Raw genomic sequence first — 27403 nt, 5'->3', positions numbered from 1 at the left:
GCTCGGTAGTCAATAGCTCAATAAACATTGACCAAAAAGCACTGGTACCAGGGCTAGAATGTGTCTGCCTTGGCCGAAAAATGTATCCAAGACTGATAGAAGGCACGTAAAAAATAGAACACGAGCTGAACACACCACGCCTTCCCTTGACTGGCATCTACGGCAGGAATGGGGAAAGTAAACACAAACTTCAGCAAGGTTCCTGACATCAAAATGGCCTAAAAGCACCACAGCAGTCAAAGTATTTATGCTCGCGACTGGCTATTGTGACGTGGAACACTTTGCTATTCTCTGGTCCACAGGGTTTCCAGGATCTCCGAGACCAAGTATCGTGGTCCCAGTCCAGCAAAGTGTCGCAAAGGCTGTTCAGCCCCTCGCCTGCCCCGAGATTCAGAACAATAACGGTTGATGTGGACCGACACGAAATGCAGGAGCAACTCAGCGAGTCAGCCAGCATCTCTTGGAGTCTGAAGAAGGAACTCGACTGGAAATGTCACCGATACCTTCTCTCCAGAGATGCTGCCTGACCCACTGAGTTACTTCAGCATTTTGTGTCTACCTCCAGTTCCTTTCCCCTGACATCCCTCCCCCTTTCCCAGTTCTCCGACCAGTCTGACTCTCCCCCAGAGACATTTTATCTTTGTGCAGCGTAGGTTTACTAGGTTAATTCCCGAATGGCGGGACTGTCATATGTTGAAAGACTGGAGCGACTAGGCTTGTATACACTGGAATTTAGAAGGATGAGAGGGGATCTTATCAAAACGTATAAAATTATTAAGGGGTTGGACACGTTAAGAGGCAGGAAACATGTTCCCAATGTTGGGGGAGTCCAGAACCAGGGTCACAGTTTAAGAATAAGGGGTCGGCCATTTAGAACGGAGATGAGGAAAAACTTTTTTAGTCAGAGAGTTGTGAATCTGTGGAATTCTCTGCCTCAGATGGCAGTGGAGGCCAATTCTCTGAATACATTCAAGAGAGAGCTAGATAGAGCTCTTAAGGATAGCGGAGTCAGGGGGTATGGGGAGAAGGCAGGAACGGGGTGCTGATTGAGAATGATCAGCCATGATCACATTGAATGTGGCTCGAAGGGCCGAATGGCCTCCTCCTGCACCTATTTTCTATTGTCTATTGGCTGCTTTGTTGTCATCTTCTCAGAGCTAACCATGATCTGTTCTACATTTGTCTGGATCACCAATACTTTTGATGTCTCGTTTTCACACCTTGCCCTTCCATATCTCGGTCTCCCTCTCCCCTGACATCAGTCTGAAGAAGGGCCTCGGCCCAAAACGTCACCCATCCCTTCCCTCCAGAGATGCAGCCTGTCCCGCTGAGTTTCTCCAGCATTTTGTGTCAGTCTGGAGTTCCTACCCACACAATGGCTGGTGTGATTTAGACTTCAGACTTTACTTCAGACTCCGGGTGCTCCGGTTTCCTCCCACACTCCAAAGACCAGGTTTGTGGGTTCACTGGCTTCAGTAAACTGCACATTCTCCCTGGTGTGTATAGGAGAGTGCCGGTGTAAGGGGGATCGCGGGTTGGCGCAGACTCGATGGGCCGATGGGCCTGTATCAGGCCTGTATCAGGCCCGTCGGCCTGTAAACAGCTCAACCACTTTCACTTGAGCTGCCTACGAAACAGCTCAACCACTTTCACTTGAGCTGCCTACGCAGACTCCTTCACATCAGGTGGCAGGACAAAATTCCCGACACAGAGGTCTTGGAACGTGCCGGAATCCCCAGCGTCCACACCCTCCTACGGAAAGCCCAAGCCAGATGGGCAGGCCATGTCGTCAGAATGCCCGAGAGTCGACTGCCATAACAGCTTCTGTATGGAGAACTGTGTCAGGGCAAGCGCTCAGTAGGAGGACAGAAGAAACGGTTTAAGGACTGCCTCAAAGTGTCCCTCAAAGACTTGGACATCAACCTCAGCACTTGGGAGTCTCTTGCTCTGGACCGTCCAACCTGGCGTAGCAAGCTCACCACAGGAGCCCGTGCAGCCGAGAACAGACGCACTGCAGAGGCCTAGAGGAAACGCACCGCGCGCAAGGCCCGGGCTACCTCCACTTCCACTGCAGCACCCATCCACTTGTGCCCAACGTGTGGGCGTGCCTTCCGGGCCTGGATTGGCCTCACCAGTCACTTCCAGACCCACAGTCACCAATCCTCCAACTGAAAGTGAAGTCATGGTCATCTTCCAACCCGAAGAACGAACAACAACAACAACAACATCTCTGAAATCTAAAGAGACTGTTCCGAGTGGCAAGAAGGCTCCAGTAGGGCAGAGATTGGGGCGGTTGGCAAAAATAGAGAAGCCGATTCAATGGAGACATTCAGACGGGAACAGGATAAATGCACAAAGTGTCAACGTTTACTGGGCTTGCGAGAAACTTCGGGAGGGTTAATTGGCTCCAGCACGGCTCGAATGGGCTGAAAGCCCCCCTTTGTGCTATATCAGTCAACTATTCCACGCTTTCATCCAACTCCCATTCAAAGGATGCCACTGAAAAGATGCCAATTTATCCACAACACAAAATACTGTAGAAAACAGCGTACTGCTAAATAAACCACCAGCAAAATCACCTCACGGAAGCCGCAGGTCTGGATGGACAACATTCTTCCACGCCATTAACTCCAATCGTTTTTGCTCTCGCCTTACCAGTGTTTTCCACCCACATTAATCTCAACTCGCTTTTTGTTTAAATTAAATTTCCAATCGTTCCAGTTTAAATAAAAGCAAGTATTTTATTTTTGTTCTTTCCCTCAAAAGATGATGTAAAAAGGAATGATATTTCACTGAGAGAGGGTAGACACAAAGTGCTGGAGTAACTCAGCAGGTCAGGCAGCATCTCTGGAGAGAAGGAATGGGTGACGTCTCGGGTCCAGACCCTTCTTCAGACTGAGGAAGGGTCTCGACCCGAAACGTCACTCATTCCTTCTCTCCCGAGATGCTGCCTGATCCGCTGAGTTACTCCAGCATTTTGTGTCTACTTTCGATTTAAACCAGCATCTGCAGTTTTTTCCCTTTCACTGAGAGAGAGTCACCAACCATAATGAATTTGAATGAACTTAGTGCAGACATGGTACAAAGTTAAGATAGACACTGAGTCCTGGAGTAACCCAGCGAGTCAGGCAGCATCTCTGGAGAAAAAGGATGTGTGACGTTTCTGTGTAGGAAGGAACTGCAGATGCTGATTTACACCGAGAAAGACGCAGAATGCTGGAGTAACTCAGCGGGTCAGGCAGTATCTCTGGATAGAAGGAATGGGTGATGTTTCGGGTCGAGACCCTCCTTCAGACTGAGTCAGGGGAGAGGGAGACACAGAGATATGGAAGGGCAAGATGTGAAAACAAGACATCAAAAGAGTTGAGGCTCAAGGAAAATGTAGAATATATCATTGATAGCTAGGAGAAGGTCACAATAAAGCAAACAGAGATACAATGTCATCAGGGGACAGTCGGACTGGTTGGAGAACTGGGAAGGGGGAGAGAAGAAGAGGGAGAGGGGGAAAGCAAGGGTTACTTGTGGTTAGAGAAGTCAATACTAATTCAGGATATTTCAGGATGTTGAGTTTCAGGATGTTGAGTTTGATAGAGCTCTAGGGGCTAGTGGAATCAAGGGGAGAAGGCAGGCACGGGGTATTGATTGGGGACGATCAGCCATGATCACAATGAATGGCGGTGCTGGCTCAAAGGGCCAAATGGCCGCCTCCTCCTGCACCTATTTTCTACGCTTCTATGTTTCTAGGTCGGGACCTTTCTACAGACTGAAAAGTCACCCATCCATGTTCTCCAGAGATGCTGCCTGACCCGCTGAGTTACTCCAGCACTGTGTGAAACGTCACCTATCCATGTTCTCCAGAGATGCTGCCTGACCCGCTGAGTTACTCCAGCACTGTGTGAAACGTCACCTATCCATGTTCTCCAGAGATGCTGCCTGACCTGCAGTTCCTTTCCACACAGGAAGGAAGTAGGGTCCCACACCATCCATTTTACAGCACAATGTTAGAACAAGTGAAGCTGCAATATTTTCTATCTAGTGTATCTCAGTACGTGACTATAGTAATGCCCCCTTCCCCAACCCGCTGTGTGGCCATTTCACCCACAATCTCGCTCCTCTTCCTGACCCCTTCCTTCTATATCTCTCTCCGTTTGACCTAAGATGTCCCCCCTCTCCTTATCCGACACCCTTTTGTCTCTTATACACCTCTAGCCTTTGTCATTTACTCCACCCACCTGCCATGGTGGCACAGCGGTAGTGCTACTGCCTCACAACCGCCAGTGATCTAGGTTCAACCTTGACTGCGGGCGCTGTCTGTACGGAGTTTGTACGTTCTCCCCGTGACCTGCGTAGGGTTTTATCCCGGTGCTTCGGTCTCCTCCCACACTCCAAAGACGTGCAGGTTTGTAGGTTAATTATCTTGGTGTCAATGTAAGATTGTCCCTAGTGTGTGCGGGATAGTGTCAATGTGCAGGGGTCACTGGTTGACATGGGCTCGATGGGCCGAAGGACCTGTTTCCGCACCGTATCTCTAAACCAAAGTAACCCCCCTTCACTTGCATCCACCTATCAGCTGCCGGCCTTTGCCCCGCCCCGACCTTTGTTTTGCAGATTCCTCCTCTCCCTACTACAATCAGCCTGAAGAAAGGCCCCGACCCAAAACATTCCCTGTCCATTCCCTCCACAGATGCTGCCTGACCTGCTGTGTTCCTCCAGCACTGTGCATTTTGCTCAAGATTACAGCATCTGCAGTTCCTTGCATCTCCAATGCTAATAAAATGGACTGGCATTAAGAGGAGGAGAGTCATCGAGACATTTAGTCAAATAGTCAACGAGTCAGGAAACAGGCCCTTCCCACACCGACCAACAGGCCCCTTGCCCACACCAACCAACAGGCCCCTTGCCCACACCGACCAACAGGCCCTTCCCACACCGACCAACAGGCCCTTCCCACACCGACCAACAGGCCCCTTGCCCACACCGACCAACAGGCCCTTCCCACACCGACCAACAGGCCCCTTGCCCACACCGACCAACAGGCCCTTCCCACACCGACCAACAGGCCCCTTGCCCACACCGACCAACAGGCCCTTCCCACACCGACCAACAGGCCCCTTGCCCACACCGACCAACAGGCCCCTTGCCCACACCGACCAACAGGCCCCTTGCCCACACCGACCAACAGGCCCTTCCCACACCGACCAACAGGCCCTTCCCACACCAACCAACAGGCCCCTTGCCCACACCGACCAACAGGCCCTTCCCACACCGACCAACAGGCCCCTTGCCCACACCAACCAACATGTCCCATCTACACTCGTCCCATCTGCCTGTGTTTGGCCCATATCCCTCCTATCCATGTACCTGTCCAACTGTGTTTTTAAACATTGTGATAGTCCCTACCTCAATCTCTCCTCTGACAGCTCATTCCATATGCCCACCGCCCTTTAAAAAAAAGTTGCCCCTCAGGTTCCTATTAAGTCTTTCCCCCCTCAGCTAAAAGACTGGAGTGACTAGGCTTGTATATACTGGAATATAGAAGGATGAGAGGGGATCTTATCGAAACATGTAAGATTATTAAGGGGTTGGACATGTTAGAGGCAGGAAACATGTTCCCAATGTTGGGGGAGTCCAGAACCAGGGGCCATATTTTAAGAATAAGGGGTAGGCCATTTAGAACGGAGATGAGGAAAACCTTTTTCAGTCAGAGAGTTGTGAATCTCTGCCTCGGAAGGCAGTGGAGGCCAATACTCTGAATGCATTCAAGAGAGAGCTAGATAGAGCTCTTAAGGATAGCGGAGTCAGGGGGTATGGGGAGAAGGCAGGAACGGGGTACTGATTGTGGATGATCAGCCATGATCACATTGAATGGCGGTGCTGGCTCGAAGGGCCGAATGGCCTCCTCCTGCACCTATTGTTTATTGTCTATTGTCTATGTCCGCTGCTTCTTTGGTGGGGAGGGGAGGGGAGGGGAGGGGAGGGGAAAACGAGATAGCAAGCAATTACAAGATGTTGAATTCAGATTGGTCATGATCAGGTGGTTTTAATCGGGTGGACTACACTAATCAATTATAAGGACTCATTAAACTAACTGCATCAATAAGCAAAATAGTTTTCACTCTTTTGAATTAACAATTTAGGTAAACATTGGTAACATTATTTTTCTTTATGATGCAATGGCATAGATTTCAGGAAACAGTTTATGTCTCAATTGTTGAATGGGTGGAGATACTTCCTGGTCACTGTTGCCATGACAGAGGTCATTTGCCATCAAGGGCTTGACACTTGGTTCGATACTCATTTGTAAACAAGGTGACAGTTTGGTGAGCTAGAATTGACATTCGTGTCAAACGGCCAAGAGATGGGAAGAAACGCTGACTTTATTAATTATTACCCACTGACTTCCTTCCAGAGTCAGCCACTTATTCACAACGGTGGTCCAATATCTTATAGACAAACACAGTTAAGAGTCTCGAGTCATACAACACGGAAACAGGCCCTTCAGCCCAACTTGTGCATGCTGGCCACCATGCCCCATCTACACCAGTCCCACCTGCCATTGTTTGGCCCATATATATCCCTCTAAACCTTTTTTATCCATGTTCCTGTCCAAATGTATTTTAAATGTTGTTATAGTCCCTGCCTCAACTACCTCCTCCGGCAGCTCATTCCCTGTACCCACCTCCCTGTGTGTGAAAAAGTTGTTCCTCAATCTTTCCCCTCTCAGCTTAAACCTCTGTCTGCTGGTTCTTGATTCCCCTTCGCTGGGTGAAAGACTTTGTGCATTAAAAGTTGGGGGCCACACATTAAACTGAAAAAACAACTGGTGACCAATTCAGATGCAGAAACAAGGAACTGCAGATGCTGGTTAATACACTAAAGGACAACTCAGGAGTAACTCAGCGGGTCAGGCAGCATCTCTGGAGAACATGGATATGTGACGTTTCACAGAGTGCTGGAGTAACTCAGCGGGTCAGGCAGCATCTGTGGAGAACATGGATAGGTGACGTTTCACAGAGTGCTGGAGTAACACAGCGGGTCAGGCAGCATCTCGGGAGAACATGGATAGGTGACGTTTCACAGAGTGCTGGAGTAACTCAGCGGGTCAGGCAGCATCTCTGGAGAACATGGATAGGTGACGTTTCATGTCGTGACCATTCTTCAGACTGCGGGTGTCATGGCGACACAAAGGTAAAGCAGCATCAGATGGGGGAGAGGGATGGGGGAGAGGGATGGGGGAGAGGGATGGGGGAGAGGGATGGGGGAGAGGGAAAGTGTGAAAGAGAGTGCAAGATGCATGCCACCTTTCGTTAAATGCAGGTCATTAACTAATCACTTTACAGCCAATTAAGTCGTTCTGATAATGTAGTCACCACTGTGATTTAGGAAAGTGCAGTAAAGATTTACGGACTGGGTTTAATAGGGAGAGGTTGTAGAGGCTGGGATGTTTTTCTTTGAAGTGTAGGAGGCCGAGTTGTGACGTTATTGAGGTGCAGATAATCCGAGGGTCAGGTGGAAAGTGAAAGCTCACGGTCATTATCCCCAGAGCAGAGGATTCTAAAACTGGAGGGTTTAGGGTTAAGGTGGGAGGGGAGAGATTTAAGTGGGACCTCAGGGGCAACATTTTCACCTGGAAGGCAGTCTGTATCTGGAATGAGCTGCCTGAGGAAGCTATAGAAATGGATACAATGACAACTTTCAAAAGACATTTGGACAGGTACATGGACTGTGGGGCAAATGGGACTCGCCCAGAATGCCAACTAAGTTGGTATGGACAAGGCGGGCCGAAGGGCCTGTTTCCATGCCGTACAGCACCAAGATCACAAATAGTTGATGGTTGTAGAAGCAAAGAACTGCAGATATGTGTTCAATGCAGCGCCGGAGACTCGGGTTCGATCCTGACTACGGGCGCCGTCTGTACGGAGTTTGTACGTTCTCCCCGTGACCTGCGTGGGTTTTCTCCGAGATCTTCGGTTTCCTCCCACACTCCAAAGACATACAGGTATGTAGGTTAATTGGCTGGGCAAATGTAAAAATTATCCCTAGGGTGTGGGATAGTGTTAATGTGCGGGGATCGCTGGGCGGTGCGGACTCGGTGGGCCGAAGGGCCTGTTTCTGCGCTGTATCTCTAAAATCTAATTTTCTAAACAAAAATCTAAAAATCAAACCAAAGATAGGCACAAAGTGCCGGAGTAACTCAGTGGAGTAAAGGATGGGTGACATTTCTGGTCGGGACCCTTCTTTTTCAACCCAAAATGTCACCGGTCCTTTTTCTCCAGAGGTGCCGACTGACCCGATGAGTCAGCCCAGCACTCTGAGTCTATCTATAGTTGATAGTTTAGTTTACCGAGCGAGGTACAGTGAAAAGCTTTTTTTGTGACATGCTGTCCAGTCGGCATCTGGGTGCGTGCTATCCAGACTACACGTGATTACCATCAAACCGTCCACAGTGTACAAATACAGGATAAAGGGAATAACCTTTAGTGCAAGATAAACAATAGACAATAGGTGCAGGAGGAGGCCACTTGGCCCTTCGAGCCAGCACCGCCATTCAATGTGATCATGGCTGATCATTCTCAATCAGTACCCCGTTCCTGCCTTCTCCCCGTACCCCCTGACTCCGCTATCCTTAACAGCTCTATCTAGCTCTCTCTTGAATGCATTCAGAGAATTGGCCTCCACTGCCTTCTGAGGCAGAGAATTCCACAGATTCACAACTGAAAAGGTTCTAAACGGCCTACCCCTTCTTCTTAAACTGTGACCGTTGTTCTGGACTCCCCCGACATTGGGAACATGTTTCCTGCCTCTAACGTGTCCAACCCCTTAATAATCTTATACGTTTCGATGAGATCCCCTCTCATCCTTCTAGTCTAGTAAAGTCTGATTAAAGATAGTTTGAGGTGAGTGTGAGGTGGACACAAAATGCTGGAGTAACTCAACGGGACAGGCAGCATCTCTGAAGAGAAGGAACGGGTGACAAGGCCTGGATCACTCTCTCAGTTGCCTGATAAGGGCCGGGAAGAAAATGCCCCTGGATCTGGAGCGCCACACACACACACACACACACACACACACACACACACACACACACACACACACACACACACACACACACACACACACTACATTTAAAAACTTGACAGATGCATAATTCCCATTCCTCCGCATTTCCTCGTCTCCCACTCATTTGCGAAGCAACCAGATAGCTCGAGCGGGGCAAGGCCTGTGACAGATGCATAACAACTGTTCTCGCAACACACAACAACACTCTTTCATCCCAGTCCATCTGTGGTCATTTCAAAAGCACATTCCAACAGCAGCATCTGAAGTTCAGCACAGAGCCGGCTTTAATTGAACCGGGAGCAAAAACAAAAATAAATTATGAACTGCAGTAATCCCGTTTGAATGCACTTTTAACTGATAAAGGGCAAGGAAGTCACTTTCCCCCCCCCATTCATACTATTCACATGATGACAACCATCCACAATGAAAACAGCTGCAAAAACCAAGTTAAAACTCCAAGGTCAACGGCCTATATTTAAATACAAAGTTAAAGAGTCTCTGGACAGAAAGAATGCACAGAAAATGCCAACAAATGGAAGGGTAACTAACTACTCACTAGAAAAGCCACTGAAAAACAACACTGATACTCATTTCCCTAAGTTCGTCCCTTACTACAGCAAGGACTGCATCTCGTATTCCACTTGGGTGGAACTCAAATGGTATAAACGTTCAATTCTCCAATTGTAAACAACCCCCCACCTTTCTGTGTCCTCCCCCCCCCCCCCCACCCCACCCCTTTGCACACCCATTCCTCCCACAATCCCACTTCCTCTCCCACCTCACCTACATCCCACCCTCTGTCTTTATATTCAAGAGAGAGTTAGATATAGCTGATGTATTCAAGAGAGAGTTAGATATAGCTGATGTAATCAAGAGAGTTGGATATAGCTGATGTATTCGAGAGAGAGTTAGATATAGTCGTCGTATTCAAGAGAGAGTTAGATATAGCTGATGTATTCAAGAGAGTTAGATATAGCTGTCGTATTCAAGAGAGAGTTAGATAGAGCTGACGTATTCAAGAGAGAGTTAGATATAGAACTAGACAATAAATCAAAACTAAGAATAATCCTTGGCGAAGGAAATACGGCACATCTTGGCACACAACATGTACCAGCATGCAACAACCGGAGAGACAGTGAATGACCAACATGTACACATACACACATACATAAATTGACACTAAGGAAATTAATATCTACCTGCTAAACGTGCTACCTTGCTGTACTGTTTACAACTGCAAGAACGAGTAGCAATCGATAAAAGGCTATAAAAAATATTGCATGAATATATATATATATATGTACAGGGGCATATCGACCCATTGTATACTTGTTTTTATATTCATGCATTTTAAATATGTATGTTATGTTCTATACTTTGGCAATATAATGATGTATCTTATCATGCCAATAAAGTATTTTAAATTGAAATTGAATATAGCTGATATATTCAAGAGAGAGTTTGATATAGCTGATGGATTCAAGAGAGAGTTGGATATAGCTATGTATTCAAGGGAGAGTTAGATATAGCTGATGTATTCGAGAGAGAGTTGGATATAGCTATGTATTCAAGGGAGAGTTAGATATAGCTGATGTATTCAAGAGAGAGTTAGATATAGCTGTCATATTCAAGAGAGAGTTGGATATAGCTATGTATTCAAGAGAGTTGGATATAGCTCTTAGGGCTAAGGGAATCAAGGGGTATGGGGAAAAAGCAGGAACTGGGCACTGATTTTGGATGATCAGCCACGATCGTATTGAAAGGCGGTGCTGACCCAAAGGGCCGAATGGCCTACTCCTGCACCTATTTTCTATGTTTCTATGTTTCTATTTCACCCTGCTCCTTATCCAGCACCATTTTGTCTCATTTTCATCTCCACCCTTTGTCACTTACTTTGCCCACTTGTCTAAAATCTCCCACCCACTCCCTCCCTCCCCCCCCCCCATCCCCCCCCCCCCCCCCCCCCCCCCCTCCCTCACCCAACCATCACTTGCCCAATCTACTACAATCAGTCCAGACCAGGGCCTCAATTGTAAATGTTGCCTGTCCATTCCCTCCACAGATTCTGCCTGACCCAGTGAGTTCCTCCAGCACTTTGCTCAGGTTTCCAGCATCTGCAGTTCCTCACCTCTTGGTCTTCCCTTCCACCTTATCTCAGTTCAGTTTAGAGATACAGCAGTGGGAGCAGGCCATCCGGCCCAAGCCGACCTTTCATCACCCGTTCACAGGAGTTCAACGTTACCCTACTTGCACAAGCATTCCACCACATTAGGGGCAGCTTACTGGGGGCAATTGACCCACAAACCTACACGTCTTGGGGGCGCGGAACAAACCGGAGCAAACCCACACAGTGACAGGTAGAACAGGCGGCACGGTGGCACAGCGGTAGAGTTGCTGCCTTACAGCGAATGCAGCGCCGGAGACTCAGGTTCGATCCTGACTACGGGCGCCGTCTGTACGGAGTTTGTACGTTCTCCCCGTGACCTGCGTGGGTTTTCTCCGAGATCTTCGGTTTCCTCCCACACTCCAAAGACGTACAGGTACGTAGGTTAATTGGCTTGGTATAAATGTAAAAATTGTCCCTAGTGGGTGTAGGATAGTGTTAGTGTGCGGGGATCGCTGGTCGGCGCGGACCCGGTGGGTCGAAGGGCCTGTTTCCGCGCTGTATCTCTAAATGTAAAATCAAAAAAAAACATGCAAACTCCACACAGACAGCACTGCGGTCAGGATCCGAACGTGTTCTCTGGCGCTGTGAGGCAGCAGCTCTACCAACTATGCCACTGTGCCGCCATTGTTCTCGTGTGCTTGCCCGAAGAGATTTGAGTGCCACCCGTGTCTTTCTCGGGTTGGTAAGCTTCTTCAGCTCAGGTTGGACGTGGACCACCTTGGCCTCAGCGGTAGAGTTGCTGCCTCACACAGCCAGGGACCCGGGTTCAACCCTCACCACTCACGCTGTCCGTACAGAGTTTGAACGTTCTCCCCGTGACCGCGTGGGCTTTCTCCGGGTGCTCCAGTTTCCTCCCCCCACATCCCGAGGACGTACGGGTTTGTGGGCATCTGCAAGTTGTCCCCAGCGTGTGCGATAGAACTTTGAGCGTCACAGTGGCCCCACAGTAGAACCACAGCCTCACAGCGCCAGAGACCCGGTTTCCATCCTGACCACAGTGCTGTCCGCGTGGAGTTTGCACGTTCTACCTGCCACTGTGTGTGTGTGTGTGCGCGTTTTCTCCGGGTGCTCCGGTTTCCTCCCACGCCCCAAAGACGTGCAGGTTTGTAGGCTAACCGGCTTCTATACTTTGCCCCCAACAGTGGGATAATGTGGAACTAGTGTACGGGTGATCGATGGACTCGGTGGGCCGAAGGGCCTGTTTCCAGGCTGTAACTCTAAAATAAACTTGTGCATGGGTGATCAACGGTCGGCATGGAAGGGGCCTGTATCTTTAAACTAATAAGCCTTCTGTATCTGAAAGGCAAACACCCACAACTTCCACAGAAAAGCCACACAGGTTGTCAGAATGACTTGGCAATATGTATTGCATACCTGAACACTCTGTATTGAGTGGGAGGAGAACATAATACCAGCCGCTCAACAACAGTGTGTTTTTTTTAGAAATCACCGTCTCTATCTGGAGTACATGTTTTTTGTTTTTAATTTACAAAATAGAAATAGTACCAATTCTAATCTAGATCCCACCAGCATCAGCTACCCCCTCACACACTTGCACCTTTATTTTCTTTGCAAACCGAAACATACAAACGCAAGAAACTGCGGATGCCAGAATCATGAGCAAAACAAAAAAAGGACAAAGTGCTGGAGGAACTCAGCGGGTCAGGCAGCATCTGTGGAAGGAGTGGCCAGGCGACGTTTCTGGTTGGGACCCCTTTTAAGACTGACTGTAGGAGGTGGGCTGGGCAAAGTCTGACAAGTGATAGGTGGATTGTGTAGGAAGGAACTGCAGATGCTGCTTTAAACCGAAGATAGACACAAACAGCTGGAGTAACGGAGTCGGGATGGAACCCGGGTCTCCGGCGCTACGTTTGCTGTGCGGCAGCAACTCTACCGCTGTGCCACCGTGACGCACGTATATCTATACACTGTGTACTTAATCGGGACGAAACGTCACCCATTCCTTCTCTCCAGAGACGCTGTCTGACCCGCTGAGTTACGCCAGCTTTTTGTGTCTATCTTCGTACTCAATGGGGAATTGCGCTCGGCTCTGGTAATACCTTACTGAAATGTATGCAAAAATGAATTTCACTTACGTCCGTACATTAAAATCATGAGAGGAATAGATCGGGTAGATGCACAGTCTCTCTTGCCCAGAGTAGGGGAATCGAGGACCAGAGGACACAGGTTCAAGGTGAAGGGGAAAAGATTTAATAGGAATCCGAGGGGCAACTATTTCACACAGAGGGTGGTGGGTGTATGGAACGAGCTGCCAGAGGAGGTAGTTGAGGCTGGGACTATCCCATTGTTTAAGAAACAGGTACATGGATAGGACAGGTTTGGAGAGATATGGACCAAGCGCAGGCAAGTGGGACTAGTGTGGCTGGGACGTGTTGGCCGGTGTGGGCAAGTTGGGCCAAAGGGCCTGTTTCCACACTGAATCACTCTATGACTCTATGTGTTAATAAAGAACTAGTGACCATTGAAGAATACAGGTGGAATGGGATAGCGAGGGAAACGGGGGTGTGTACAGGGGGAGTACATGGAAGGGGGGGTTACAGGGGGGAGGTGGTGTGTAGAATATAGTTTCTCAGCAACGTAGCATTTTCCAATAGACAATAGGTGCAGGAGGAGGCCATTCGGCCCTTCGAGCCAGCACCGCCATTCAATGTGATCATGGCTGATCATTCCGAGGCCCAAAACCCCCAATGAGGTTGGGTGGAAGTTCGTGACTTTCCCCAGCTAAACGCAGGGACTGATACCAGAGGTCTGATAGCAGAGGGCAAGATCAGAAGTGTGTCTAGAGGCCTGGACCTCTTCGCTGGCATGTGCCGGGGCAGCAGGGCAAAGGCCGAGGGCACCAACAGGATTAACAAGCTCATCGGGAAGGCTGGCTCCGTCCTGGGGGTGGAGTTGGATTCACGGGAGGTGGTCTTGGAGGGGAGGTTGCTCCTCAAACTGCGGAGCATCTTGGACAATACAGCTCACCCCCTCCATGACACACTGGTCAACCTGAGGAGCACCTTCAGCAACAGACTGGTCCCACCAAGATGCAGCACAGAACGCCACAGGAGATCCTTCTTCCCTGTGGCTATCAAATTGTACAACTCCTCCCACTTCTGTTGTGGGGTAGACTGACCCCTCCCCCCCCAATCTTTGCACATCTCCAAACCTTTCCACTCATCACTTTAACTTCATGTTTCATATATCTTGTCGTGTTTCATCACTGTCGGCAGATCAATTTCCCTCCTGGGATAAATAACGTTCTGTCGTACCATATCATACCATATCGTATCGTAATCGTCTATCTTCTGCACATAACCATGGGTGGCTGAAGAAGGGTCTCGTCCCGAAACGTCACCCATTCCTTCTCTCCTGAGATGCTGCCTGACCTGCTGAGTTACTCCAGCATTTTGTGAATAAATACGATCGATTTGTACCAGCATCAGTTATTTTCTTATATAACCATGGGCGTCTGACCCACGCAGGCCGAGACCACCTTTAAAACGCCAAACTCTGCCAAAACTACCCAGCTCCTTAACTTGGACAGAGTCGAGTCGGGGAAGGCAAAATCACAAATTTACAAGACCTCCTTCCAAAAATGACAGACTATTAGTCCATGAAGTGGAACCTTGTGGTCACTGTGTTTCCATATACACTTGGGCGAGATATTTTTGTCATTCAACGAGGTTACATCTTTCCAAGGAGGAATGGAAAATTGGCTTTTGTGCCAATTGGCACCTATTTTTGGGAACAATTATTGAAAGCGAGAAATTTAACACCCGGCACTGAAGCAACTTTGAAAGCATTAGCTGGAAATGTCTGGTTTCATTAAAACTCCCTTTATCATCTCTAAGGGAGACACTCTGCCTTCACTAAGGAAGACACAAACAATCTCCCAGATGTACTGGAGGACAGAGGATCTAGGGGGATAGAGGAACTGAAAGAAATTTTCATTAGGCGAGAAATAGTATTGGGTAGACTGATGGGACTGAAGGATGATAAATCCCCTGGGCCTGATGGTCTGCATCCCAGGGTACTCAGGGAGGTGGCTCTAGAAATAGTGGATGCATTGGTGATCATTTTCCAATGTTCAATAGATTCAGGATCAGTTCCTGTGGATTGGAGGATAGCTAATGTTATCCCACTTTTCAAGAAAGAAGCGAGAGAGAAAACGGGGAATTACAGACCAATTAGTCTGACATCGGTGGTGGGGAAGATGCTGGAGTCAATTATTAAAGAGGTAATAACGGTGCATTTGGATAGCAGTAAAAGGATAAGTCCAAGTCAGCATGGATTTATGAAAGGGAAATCATGCTTGACTAATCTTCTGGAATTTTTTGAGGATGTGACAAGTAAAATGGATGAAGGGGAGCCAGTGGATGTAGTGTGTCTAGACTTTCAGAAAGCCATTGATAAGGTTTCGCACAGGAGATTGGTGAGCAAAATTAGAGCACATGGTATTGGGGGTAGGGTGTTGACATGGATAGAGAATTGGTTGGCAGACAGGAAGCAAAGAGTAGGAGTAAACGGGTCCTTTTCAGAATGGCAGGCAGTGGCGAGTGGAGTGCCGCAAGGCTCGGTGTTGGGGCCTCAACTATTTACCATATATATTAATGATTTGGATGAAGAAATGAAAGCAACACTAGCAAGTTTGCAGATGACACAAAGCTGGGTGGCAGAGAGAACTGCGAAGAGGATGTTAGGAGGTTGCAGGGTGACCTGGACAGGTTGAGTGAGTGGGCAGATGCATGGCAGATGCAGTATAATGTCGATAAATGTGAGGTTATCCACTTTGGCGGCAAAAACAAGGAGGCAGATTATTGCTGCATCAACACACACGTTCCATTCATATTTTTACATTAAGTTAGTACATTCATACCCTCAAAGATCTTCCTACGTGCACAATGAAATAATGAAGCACGAGTTATGCAGAATAAAACTTAAAAATAACTCAAGAACAGAGTGAGAGAGAATTAATTTTTAAGAGAAGAAATAATAAAACTAAAAACAAGACAGACCTATAACATCTGTTGATTTTTACCCTGGGGGGTTATAGGATAGTGAGGAAATTGGTGATGCCTTAACTTCATCTGCCAAAGTTCCCTTGATTTAGCACCAGAAACAAGAAACTGCAGAGCCTGGTTTACACAAAAAAAAGCTCCTTCATCAAAAGACACAGTGCTGGAGTAACTCAGCGGGTCAGACAGCATCCCTGGAGACCATGGATAGATGGCATTTTGGGTTGGAACCCTTCTTCAGTCTGATTGTAGGGTCCCAATCCGAAACGTCACCTATCCATGTTCTCCAGAGATGCTGCCTGACCCGCTGAGTTACTCCAGCACTCTGTGAAACGTCACCTATCCATGTTCTCCAGAGATGCTGCCTGACCCGCTGAGTTACTCCAGCACTGTGTCTTTTGATGAAGGAGCAGTCCCCTTAAGATTAGGAAACTACCACTCAAGTTCATTATTTAAGACAAATGAAAGAGAAACCAGGAAATTAACCAAACTTACAGCCTTGATAAACACAAAGTGCTGACGTAACTCAGCGGGTCAGGCAGCGTCTCTGGAGAACATGGATAGGTGACGTTTCGGGGCAAGACCCTTCTTCAGGTCTGACAAAACGTCACCTATCCATGTTCTCCAGAGATGCTGCCTGACCCGCTGAGTTACTCCAGCACTCTGTGAAACGTCACCTATCCATGTTCTCCAGAGATGCTGCCTGACCCGCCGATTTACTCCAGCGCTCTGTGTCTATCTTTGGTATAAACCAGCCACTGCCATTCCTCCCTATCATAAACTTATAAACTAATGCCTGTGCTTGGAAGCATCTGTTATCAGAGACACCATCTATGAACAAATAGAATCCGAGGCCCAGAGTGGATTCGTTAACACTGCGTTGCATCGAACTGCCCAAAGCAACGTTGTCAAGAGATAGCCAGCCAGTGTGGGTGACATACAATGTCCCTGGATGAGATACGAACCAGGGATTTTCAGACATGATCTCAGACACTAGGAAAGAAAATATCTCACAACAGCAGTCTCAATCTTTACTTTGCTCTTCGACTTTAGAGATGCAGCGTGGAAACAGACCCGTCAAGCCACCGAGTCCACACTAACACCGAGTCCACACACACACACACACACACACACACACACTAGGAACAATTTATAATATTACCAAAGGCAATTAACCCACAAGCCTGTACATCTAGGCAAGAAACCGGAGCACCCGGAGAAAACCCACGCAGGTCACGGGGAGAAGGTACAAACGCCGTACAGACAGTGCCCGTGGTCTGGATGGAACCCGGGTCTCTGGCGCTGTGAGGCAGCAGCTCTACCCGCTGCACCACCGTGCCACTCAATGCACCAGATCGTACACCTCCATCCCTAATCTTTCAAAACTTCATAATCTCCTCTTTAAAGGCCTTTATGGAGAGAGGCTTGGAGGCTGCTTCTAATAAATATTTAAAGACCCATAGAGAAATATTTGTGTTAGCCAAGCGCGTTAAGGGTTATGGAGACAGGGAGGCACAGTTGCTGCCTCACAGCTCAGAGACCCGGGTTCAATCCTGACCACGGGTGCCGTCTCCACGGAGTTTGTACGTTCTCCCCGTGACCACGTGGGTTTTCTCCGGGTGCTCAGATTTCCTCCCACACTCCAAAGACGTGCCGGTTTGTACGTGAATTGTCTTCAGCAATTAACCATAGAAGAATACAGCACAGGAACAGGTGTGTCGGCCCACCTTGTCCGCACTGGACATGATGCCAAGATAAACTAATCTCCTCTGCCTGCACGTCAACCATATCCCGCCATTCCCTGCCTATCTAAAAGCCACCATCGTATCTCTTCATGTTCATAAGTGAAAGCAGCACAATTAGGCCATTCGGCCCATCAAGTCTACTCCCCCATTCAATCATGGCTGATCTATCTCTCCCTCCTAACCCCATTCTCCTGCCTTCTCCCCACAACCCCTGACACCCGCACTAATCAAGAATCGATCTATCTCTGCCTTAAAAATATCCACTGACTTGGCCTCCACAGCCGTCTGTGGCAATGAATTCCACAGATTCACCACCCTCTGACGATAGAAATTCCTCCTCATCTCCTGCCTAAAGGTTTAATTCTGAGGCTATGATCCAGACTCTCCCACTAATGGAAACATCCTCTCCACATCTGTCCAGGCCTCCATTGGCAACCCAGACAGTGTGTTCCTGGCATTCACCACTCTCTGTGTAGACAATAGACAGTAGGTGCAGGAGGAGGCCATTCGGCCCTTCGAGCCACCACCGCCATTCAATGTGATCATGGCTGATCATTCTCAATCAGTACCCCGTTCCTGTCTTCTCCCCATGCACCCTGACTCCGCTATCCTTAAGAGCTCCATCTAGCTCTCTCTTGAATGCATTCAGAGAATTGGCCTCCACTGCCTTCTGAGGCAGAGAATTCCACAGATTCACAACTCTCTGACTGAAAAAGTTTTTCCTCATCTCAGTTCTAAATGGCCTACCCCTTATTCTTAAACTGTGGCCCCTTGTTCTGGACTCCCCCAACATTGGGAACATGTTTCCTGCCTCTAACGTGTCAAAAGAACCTTGTCCCGCACAAACTCCTTTAAACCTTCGCCCCCTTACCATAAACCTATCCTCTCTTGCGCTTGACATTTCCACCTTCGCAAAATACCGTGTACCCTATCTGTATTTAGTTTAGTTTAGAGATACAGCGCGGAAACAGGCCTTTCGGCCCACCGAGTCCGCGCCGCCCAGCGATCCCCGCACATTAACACTATCCTACATTACACAAGGGACAATTTACATTCATGCAAAGCCAATCAACCTACAAACCTGCACGTCTTAGGAGCGTGGGAGGAAACCGAAGATCTCGGAGAAAACCCTCACAGTCACGGGGAGAACGTACACACACTCCGTACAGACGGCGCCCGTAGTCGGGATCGAACCCGGGTTTCTGGGGCTGCAAACGCTGCAAGGCAGCAACTCTACCGCTGCGCCAAAGTGCTGCCCCTCATAGTTCTATATACTTCGATCAGATCAACTCTGGTATTCAAGAGAACACAATCCAAGTCGGTCCATCCTCTCTTTGTTGCTAACGCTCGCTAATCCTGGCAGCAAAATGCACTGTGACAAATTGTAGACAAAAACAGTTACAAGATCAAAGAGAAAACAGATACCAGAGTAAACCAGTGTATAACTAAAGAGTTATTACTGCAAACAAAACAGGAGATGAGTAAAGAAATAGCATGAACAAAACATATGGAAGGAAGGCAAGTGCAAGAAAATAACTACAGATGCTGGTACAAATCCAAGGTATTTATTCACAAAATGCTGGAGTAACTCAGCAGGTCAGGCAGCATCTCTGGAGAGAAGGAATGGGCGACGTTTCGGGTCGAGACCCTTCTTCAGACGGAAGGAAAGCAATGATTCCAGTGACACAGCTGGTATGGTCACTGCCTCCTAGCACCAGCGACCAAGTGCATCCTGACCTTGGCTTCTGTCTGTGTGGAGTTTGCAGGTGCTACATATAACTGCAAGGGTTTCCTCCCACATCCCGAAGACAAAATAAAATTGCGTGGGTTTTCTCCGGGTGCTCTGGATTCCCCCCACACTCCAAAGACGTGCAGGTTTGTCGGTGAATCGGCTTCGGTAAATTGCCGCTAGTGTGCAGGATGCAAAACTGGGATAACACAGAACTAGTGTACGGACGATCGCTGGCCGGTGTGGACCCGCTAGGCCGAGGGGCCACTTTCCATGCTGTGTCTCTAAACTAAACTGCCCCTCGTGTGGAGGGAGTGGGTGGCAAAGTGGGATAACGTAGAACTGGTGCAAACAGCATCAGGGCGGCACGGTGGCGCAGCGGTAGAGTTGCCGCCTTACAGCGAATGCAGCGCCGGAGACTCAGGTTCGATCCTGACTACGGGCGCCGTCTGTACGGCGTTTGTACGTTCTCCCCGTGACCTGCGTGGGTTTTCTCCGAGATCTTCGGTTTCCACCCACACTCCAAAGACGTACAGGTATGTAGGTTAATTGGCTGGGTAAATGTAAAAATTGTCCCTAGTCAAGTCAAGCCAATTTTATTTGTATAGCACATTTAAAAACAACCCACGTTGACCAAAGTGCTGTACATCTGATTAGGTACCAAGGAAAAAAATGAAACATACAGTAGCACACAAACAGTTCACAGCGCCTCCTCAATGAGCCTCAAACGCTAGGGAGTAGAAATAGGTTTTGAGCCTGGACTTAAAGGAGTCGATGGAGGGGGCAGTTCTGATGGGGAGAGGGATGCTGTTCCACAGTATCCTACATCCACTAGTGGGTGTAGGATAGTGATAGTGTTAGTGTGCGGGGATCGTTGGGCGGTGCGGACCCGGTGGGCCGAGGGGCCTGGGTTCCAATCAATTCTGCTGCCCTGATTCTGACTGCATTCAGCTGTGTTGTCAGCACGTTGTGGATCGTCGACCCACGCCAGTGAATCGAGACACCACAGAGGTTGCCAATCAGGCAGAGGTATGCTCCCTCCATTACAAAACAGTCTGGCCTGTCAGACTACCACAACAAGACACTGTGGCACCACGCCAGTGTTGATACTCTTCCTTCAACAGAGATCCATGTTACATTTCAAAAATGAAACCTTAATCATAATCGGCATATATAAAACACAATCTGTGCTAAAAACTCTTGATCCATTCCCAGTGTCCACATGTTGAGCACTTCCATACTCTGTTTGTGGGCAAACATCCATCTTTGTAGGCCCAGTGGTCGAGCCACTGCCTCACGGCACCAGAGACCCGGGATTGGTCCCGATCTTGGGTGCTGTCTGTGTGTGGAGTTTGCACGTTCTCCCCGTGACCGCTTGGGCTTCCACCGGGTGCTCCGGTCTCCTCCCACATCCCAAAGACGTGCGGGTTTGTAGGTGATGTGGGAAGGAACTGCAGGTGCTGCTTGACACAGAAGACGGGCACAAAATGGTGGAGTAACTCCACGGGACAGGCAGCATCTGAAGAAGGGTCTCGACCCAAAACGTCACCTACTCCTTTTCTACAGAGACGCTGCCTGGCCCGCTGAGTTACTCCAGCATTTTGGGCCTATCTTCAGGTTTGTTGGTTTATTGGCATCTGTAAACTGTTCCTAATGTGTAGGAGAGAACCAGTGTTCAGGTGATCGCTGGTTGGCATGGACTCAGTGGGCAGAAGGGCCTGTTGTGCTGCTGCAAGTAAGAATGTCGTTGTTCCATCTTGGATATAGGATAATAAAACACTCTTGACTCTTGTTTGCGCGCTGTGTCTTTAAACTAAAGTACAAAATATCCCTTCCCTTGTATGAGGGGTACCCCAATCAGACTCTGCCCCTCAATGCCCAGCAGCGGAAGGACCCTTCTAGTGACCGAAACGAAGTGGAGACCCTACCCCTCCGAGACCAGCAAGTTGGGTCCTCCAGGAGGGAGAGGGTCAAAGGAGGGTGGGCAAGGTGAAGGTTTGGCTTACAGGCACAGCATGGAGAGAGGGCCTTTGGCCCACCGAGACCACACCGACCATCGATCACCCCTTCACACCAGTCCCATCCACTCTCGACACACCAGGGGCAATTTGCAGAGGGCCAATTAACCTACAAACCCGCGTGTCTTTGGGATGTGGGAGGAAAACCGGAGCACCCGGAGAAAACCCACACGGTCACAGGGAGAGGGTACAAAAAAAACAGATACACACACACAGAGAGACACACACACACGCACACACACACACACACGCACAGAAAGAGAGACACACACACAGTCACACACACAGAGACACACACATACAGAGAGACACACATGCACGCTCACACACAGAGAGACACACAGTCACACAGACAGAGAGACACACACCCACACAGACACACACCCAGACACACACCCACAGACACCCACACAGACACACACCCACACACACACACCCACACAGACACACACACAGACGCACACCCACACAGACGCACACCCACACAGACGCACACCCACACAGACACACACCCACACAGACACACACCCACACAGACACACACCCACACAGACACACACCCACAGGTCAGGAGTGAAACCGGAGCACACAGTGGAAATCCAGGCACTCACAGGCAGAACAGTTGTGCACATTCACACACAAACAGCAGCCGGTTTACTCCGGGTGCTCCGGTTTACTCCCACTTCCCAAAGCAATGGGGGTCAGCTGTTTAATGGACCCGTGTAAACCACCCAGAGTCTGTAGGCAAGTAACAGAACCAAGAGAAACCCGATGGGAAGGTAGAGAGAATAATATTGTTGTTCCAGGTGTGGACTCTTCTACATCGGCAAGACCAAGCGCAGACTAGCCGATCGGTTCATTGAACACCTCCGCTCAGTCCGCCTGGACCTACCTGATCTCCCGGTTGCTAAACACTTTAACTCCCCCTCGCATTCCTACACTGACCTTTCTGTCCTGGGCCTCCACCATTGTCAGAGTGAGGCCCAGCGCAAATTGGAGGAACAGCACCTCATATTTTGCTTGGGCAGCTTACACCCCAGCGGTATGAACATTGACTTCTCCAACTTCAAGTAACCCTTGCATCCCCTCGCTCTCTCCCCCTCCCAATTTGTTGCACTAGTTACAAAGTCATCTTGTTGAGTCACATTGTCTGCAACTCATTTTCACCTAGCCCACAGCCAACAATGGCCCATTGCCTTTATTATCATTACTTTTTGGTATATCTTTTATTCATTTGTTCTATATCGCACGATATCACCATCTGTATCCCCTGACTCTCAGTCCGAAGAAGGGTCTCGGCCCGAAACGTCACCTATTCTTTTTCTCCAGAGATGTTGCCTGACCCACTGCGTTACCCCAGCTTTTTGTGTCTATCTTCGGGAATAATATTGATGGTTGGTACAGGCTGAAGGGGCTGTTGCCCACACTTTACGGCCCTCTCACTTAACTTGTCCATTTTGTTCAAGAAACAAACAGATGGAGGGAAAAAAACACAAATTGCTGGAGTAACTCAGCGGGTCAGGCAGCATCTCTGGAGAACATGGATAGGTGACGTTTCACAGAGTGCTGGAGTAACTCAGCGGGTCAGGCAGCATCTCTGGAGAACATGGATAGGTGACGTTTCACAGAGTGCTGGAGTAACTCAGCGGGTCAGGCAGCATCTCTGGAGAACATGGATAGGTGACGTTTCACAGAGTGCTGGAGTAACTCAGCGGGTCAGGCAGCATCTCTGGAGAATGTGGATAGGTGACGTTTCAGGTCGAGCCTTCTTCAGGCTCAGCAGATCAAGTGTGGAGGCCAATGTACCGTTAATGTTTCAGGTCAGGACCCTTCTTAAGTCTGATGGTGCAGAGAGCAGATAGAAAGAGGTGAGGGGAAGGAGTTTAGTAAGAGCTGGAAAATGATAAGTAGATGCAAACTGAAGGAGCTCCTGACATGAAACATCACCTCCAACAGTTGGGGTAGTCCAGACTTAAAACAGTGTTCTTAGGTAGAACAGTCGTTGCTGTGCCTTCTTGACCAGCGCAGCAGTGTTATTGGACCATGTTAGGTCCTCCGAAATGTGAGTCCCTTCAGATTTCAGAAGGGAATGGAGGGATACGAGTTATGTGTAGGTGGATGAGGTTAATTTAGCTGTCTTATGGGCCTTGCCTCATGGGCCTTGCCTCATGGGCCTTGCCTCATGGGCCTTGCCTCATGGGCCTTGACTCATGGGCCTTGTCTCATGGGCCTTGTCTCATGGGCCTTGTCTCATGGGCCTTGTCTCATGGGCCTTGTCTCATGGGCCTTGTCTCATGGGCCTTGTCTCATGGGCCTTGTCTCATGGGCCTTGTCTCATGGGCCTTGTCTCATGGGCCTTGCCTCATGGGCCTTGACTCATGGGCCTTGACTCATGGGCCTTGACTCATGGGCCTTGACTCATGGGCCTTGTCTTATGAACCATGTCTTATGAACTGTCTTGGTTGGTGCTGGTGGTGCTGGCTCGAAGGGCCGAATGGCCTCCTCCTGCACCTATTTTCTATGTTCCTATGTTTCTTATGAACTATGTCTTATGAACTTTGTCCTAAGGTCACAGCAAGAGTCATTATTCAGGCAAATGGAAAAATCACCGTTACATTTCAATGACACAATATAGGATTGCATTATGATAGGTTATAAGCAAACCGACATTTGCCAAACGCTATCTCTATCCACAAAGGATGTAGGAGAATTTTCAATACACATTACTGAAAAATAACTGATTTTAATCTTGGAAAAATTCAATGACCATCCTCCCCAGCCCAGACACAGGAAAACAAATATGCTTTGTGTACTTTCTGAATTTTCCACAAGTCCCTTCAGAGGTTTTGTGCAGAAACCATAAATCATTCCACGAACATATTTGTAGGATGAATAAACCTTTAATTAAGGACGGAGGTCAAATGCAGCAACACAAGCAACAAAATGGATTTTGTTCAATCGCCACAAAAACACGAATATATAGAAAAAAAAATTAAAAAGAGGGAGCACTTTGTAAATAGCAACCGGATAGCTGAAACAAATCTGAGCAACAATAACCGTTCTGTAAGTCAGTAGATCAGAATGCTTCCTGACAGTAAACAATTGCAAATCAGTAGAAAAATCCACTGGCATGTTGCACTATGAACATCTATCTGCTCAACACCAAACATTGTAATAAACATTAGTAAACAAACATTAGTAATAAGCCGAAGATAAGACACAAGATGCTGGTCTAACTCAGCAGGTCAGGCAGCAACTCAGTCTGAAGAAGGGTCTCGACCCGAAACGTCACCCATTCCTTCTCTCCCGAGATGCTGCCTGACCCGCTGAGTTACTCCAGCATTTTGTGAAATAAATACCTTCGATATGTACCAGCATCTGCAGTTATTTTCTTACACAAGATGCTGGAGTAACTCAACGGGACAGGCTGCATCTCTGGAGAGAAGGAACGAGTGACGTTTCTGGTCAAGATGAGAAGGGTCTCGACCCGAAACATCACCAGTTCCTTCTCCCCAGAGATGCTGCCTGTCCTGCTGAGTTACTCCAGCATCTTGTGTCTTGTCTACCTTCGGTGTAAACCAGCATCTGCAGTTCCTTCCCACCCACACACACACTAGTTGCAAGCCCACTGACAGATCTGATGCAATGGTAATTATATTCACCCACATGGTGGAAGCAAGATGATAAATCTGACAAATTTGGAATGAGCAACGACTGAATTCAAAGTGAACCTGGCATTCCCTTCCTCAGACCCACATTAATTCTCATGGAGCCACGTCCACATTGAACTGAAACACATCTCATTCCTGCAGCCGTTTACACAGTGGAGGAGAAGGGGGGAGGGAGATTTTCCTAAAAATAAATCGTGGCATACAAAAGTCAAGCTGGCCTTCCCTTCCTCAGACATGCAAGAAATCTTCATGGAGACCTATCCACGTTGAACTGAAATACACATCTCGTCCCACCAGTGGCTTACAGAGTGAAAGGGGAGGAGATTTTTTTTTAAAAAGCAGGCACACAAAAGGAGTAGAAATGTGGAGAATGGATACAATCTGTTTCACGAGTGTTTACACGTAGGTTCTATGCTCTCAGATCAGTTCCCCCCCCTCTCCCTTCCCCTCTCCACATTACGTTGGCGTGTCCCACCTCTTCCTCCTGGCTTGGACAATTTTCTGACTGCCGTCTCATTTTGTCGAGATTCTCACCAACTATAAGGCAAACGCCACCTCCAAAGGCCCTGGCCGCAGGGATAGATAGATAGATAGAGAGAGAGAGAGAGAGAGAGAGAGAGAGAGAGAGACACTCTGAAGAATCATCTCCTCCCCTTACACAAACACTGCATAAAAAAATCTGTGCACTAAAAACAAAATCACAAATAACCTCTCAGCTCATTTCCGACGCTGGGCGCAAATAAGTCATTAACCACAATAATAAACCAGTTCCCCTTGGTTCTTTTTGTCCCCTTTCCTCCAGAGAGGGAAACGGTTGGTTTTTTTTCCCTTCCTTTTTGTTTAAGGGAAAAAAAATCCAATTTGGATAAACAGAATCTCCTTCCAACACAACAGAATCAGATTTTTTTAGCCTGTGTGTGTGTGTGTGTTTTAATGTGTGTGTGTGTGTGTGTGTGTGTTTTAGTGTGTGTTTTAGTGTGTGTGTGTGTGTGTGTGTGTGTGTGTGTGTTTTAGTGTGTGTGTGTGTGTTTTAGTGTGTTTTAGTGTGTGTGTGTGTGTGTGTGTGTTTTAGTGTGTGTGTGTGTGTGTGTGTGTGTTTTAGTGTGTGTGTGTGTGTGTGTGTGTGTGTGTGTTTTAGTGTGTGTGTGTTTTAGTGTGTGTGTGTGTGTGTGTGTGTGTGTGTGTTTTAGTGTGTGTGTGTGTGTTTTAGTGTGTGTGCGTGTGTGTGTGTGTGTGTGTTTTAGTGTGTGTGTGTGTGTGTGTTTTAGTGTGTGTCTGTGTGTGTGTGTGTGTGTGTGGACGTTTTGTAGATGAAGCCACTTTAAAATACAGGAGAAGACGAAAGGAGATTTAAAAAAGAAAAAAAAACACACACAAATACAAGTGTTGCAAAATTATTGTTGAAAAATGGAACGAGATATTCACAAGAGAGATTTCACAGCAAATGCCTTAACTCGCCTAACCCCCATGTCGAAGGCGATATTGGACACACTGGGACAAAGGCGTTTAATGTTAAATATACACACACACACACACACAGAAACAGAGATAGAGCGACCACTCACCCTCCCTCAGCCTTTCAATTCCTTTTGCAAGATGACAGAGTTGCTGCAATGTGGATGGGTGGGAGGGTGGGAGAGAGAGAGAGTGGGAGAGTGGAGGTTCTGAATGCTCCCAGCCGTCCTCCACTGTGTCTCACTCGCTCCAAGTCAAGCAGAGAGCTGCCGGCGGCAGACCATAAGCAAAAAAAAACCCCAAGCACTCCCAACACACAGCTAGCTACCAATCACAGCAAAAGGCAAAGCCGTGAAACCATGGAGACCAAGCCTGAACTAGCTGGAGCCTGCGACCAAATTAACATTTGCTTGGCAAACTCTCTGTGAAAATACACAAATACAACAAAAAAAAGGAAAGGGGAATAATGTTCCAGCGACTAACATCGCCTCAATCCCATCCCCATACCTTGCCTCTGAGACAGCAGGCAGGGACATG

At 48.2% G+C, this 27403-nt stretch overlaps 1 protein-coding gene across 1 annotated transcript in view; it reads right to left on the bottom strand.

Moving 5' to 3' along the window:
* acbd6 (acyl-CoA binding domain containing 6) overlaps positions 1-27126 on the bottom strand; it is a 404357-nt gene extending 377231 nt beyond the window's left edge. The window contains exon 1 of the mRNA XM_078407810.1: positions 26977-27126. The gene's annotated coding sequence lies outside the window, so the exon portion shown is untranslated. The remainder of the gene's footprint in view (positions 1-26976) is intronic.
* Between the last annotated feature and the right edge of the window lie 277 nt (positions 27127-27403).

The sequence above is a fragment of the Rhinoraja longicauda genome, chromosome 11 (assembly GCF_053455715.1).
Source record: "Rhinoraja longicauda isolate Sanriku21f chromosome 11, sRhiLon1.1, whole genome shotgun sequence".
Classification (NCBI taxonomy): domain Eukaryota; kingdom Metazoa; phylum Chordata; class Chondrichthyes; order Rajiformes; family Arhynchobatidae; genus Rhinoraja; species Rhinoraja longicauda.
This window is presented reverse-complemented; position numbering and strand designations above follow the sequence as displayed.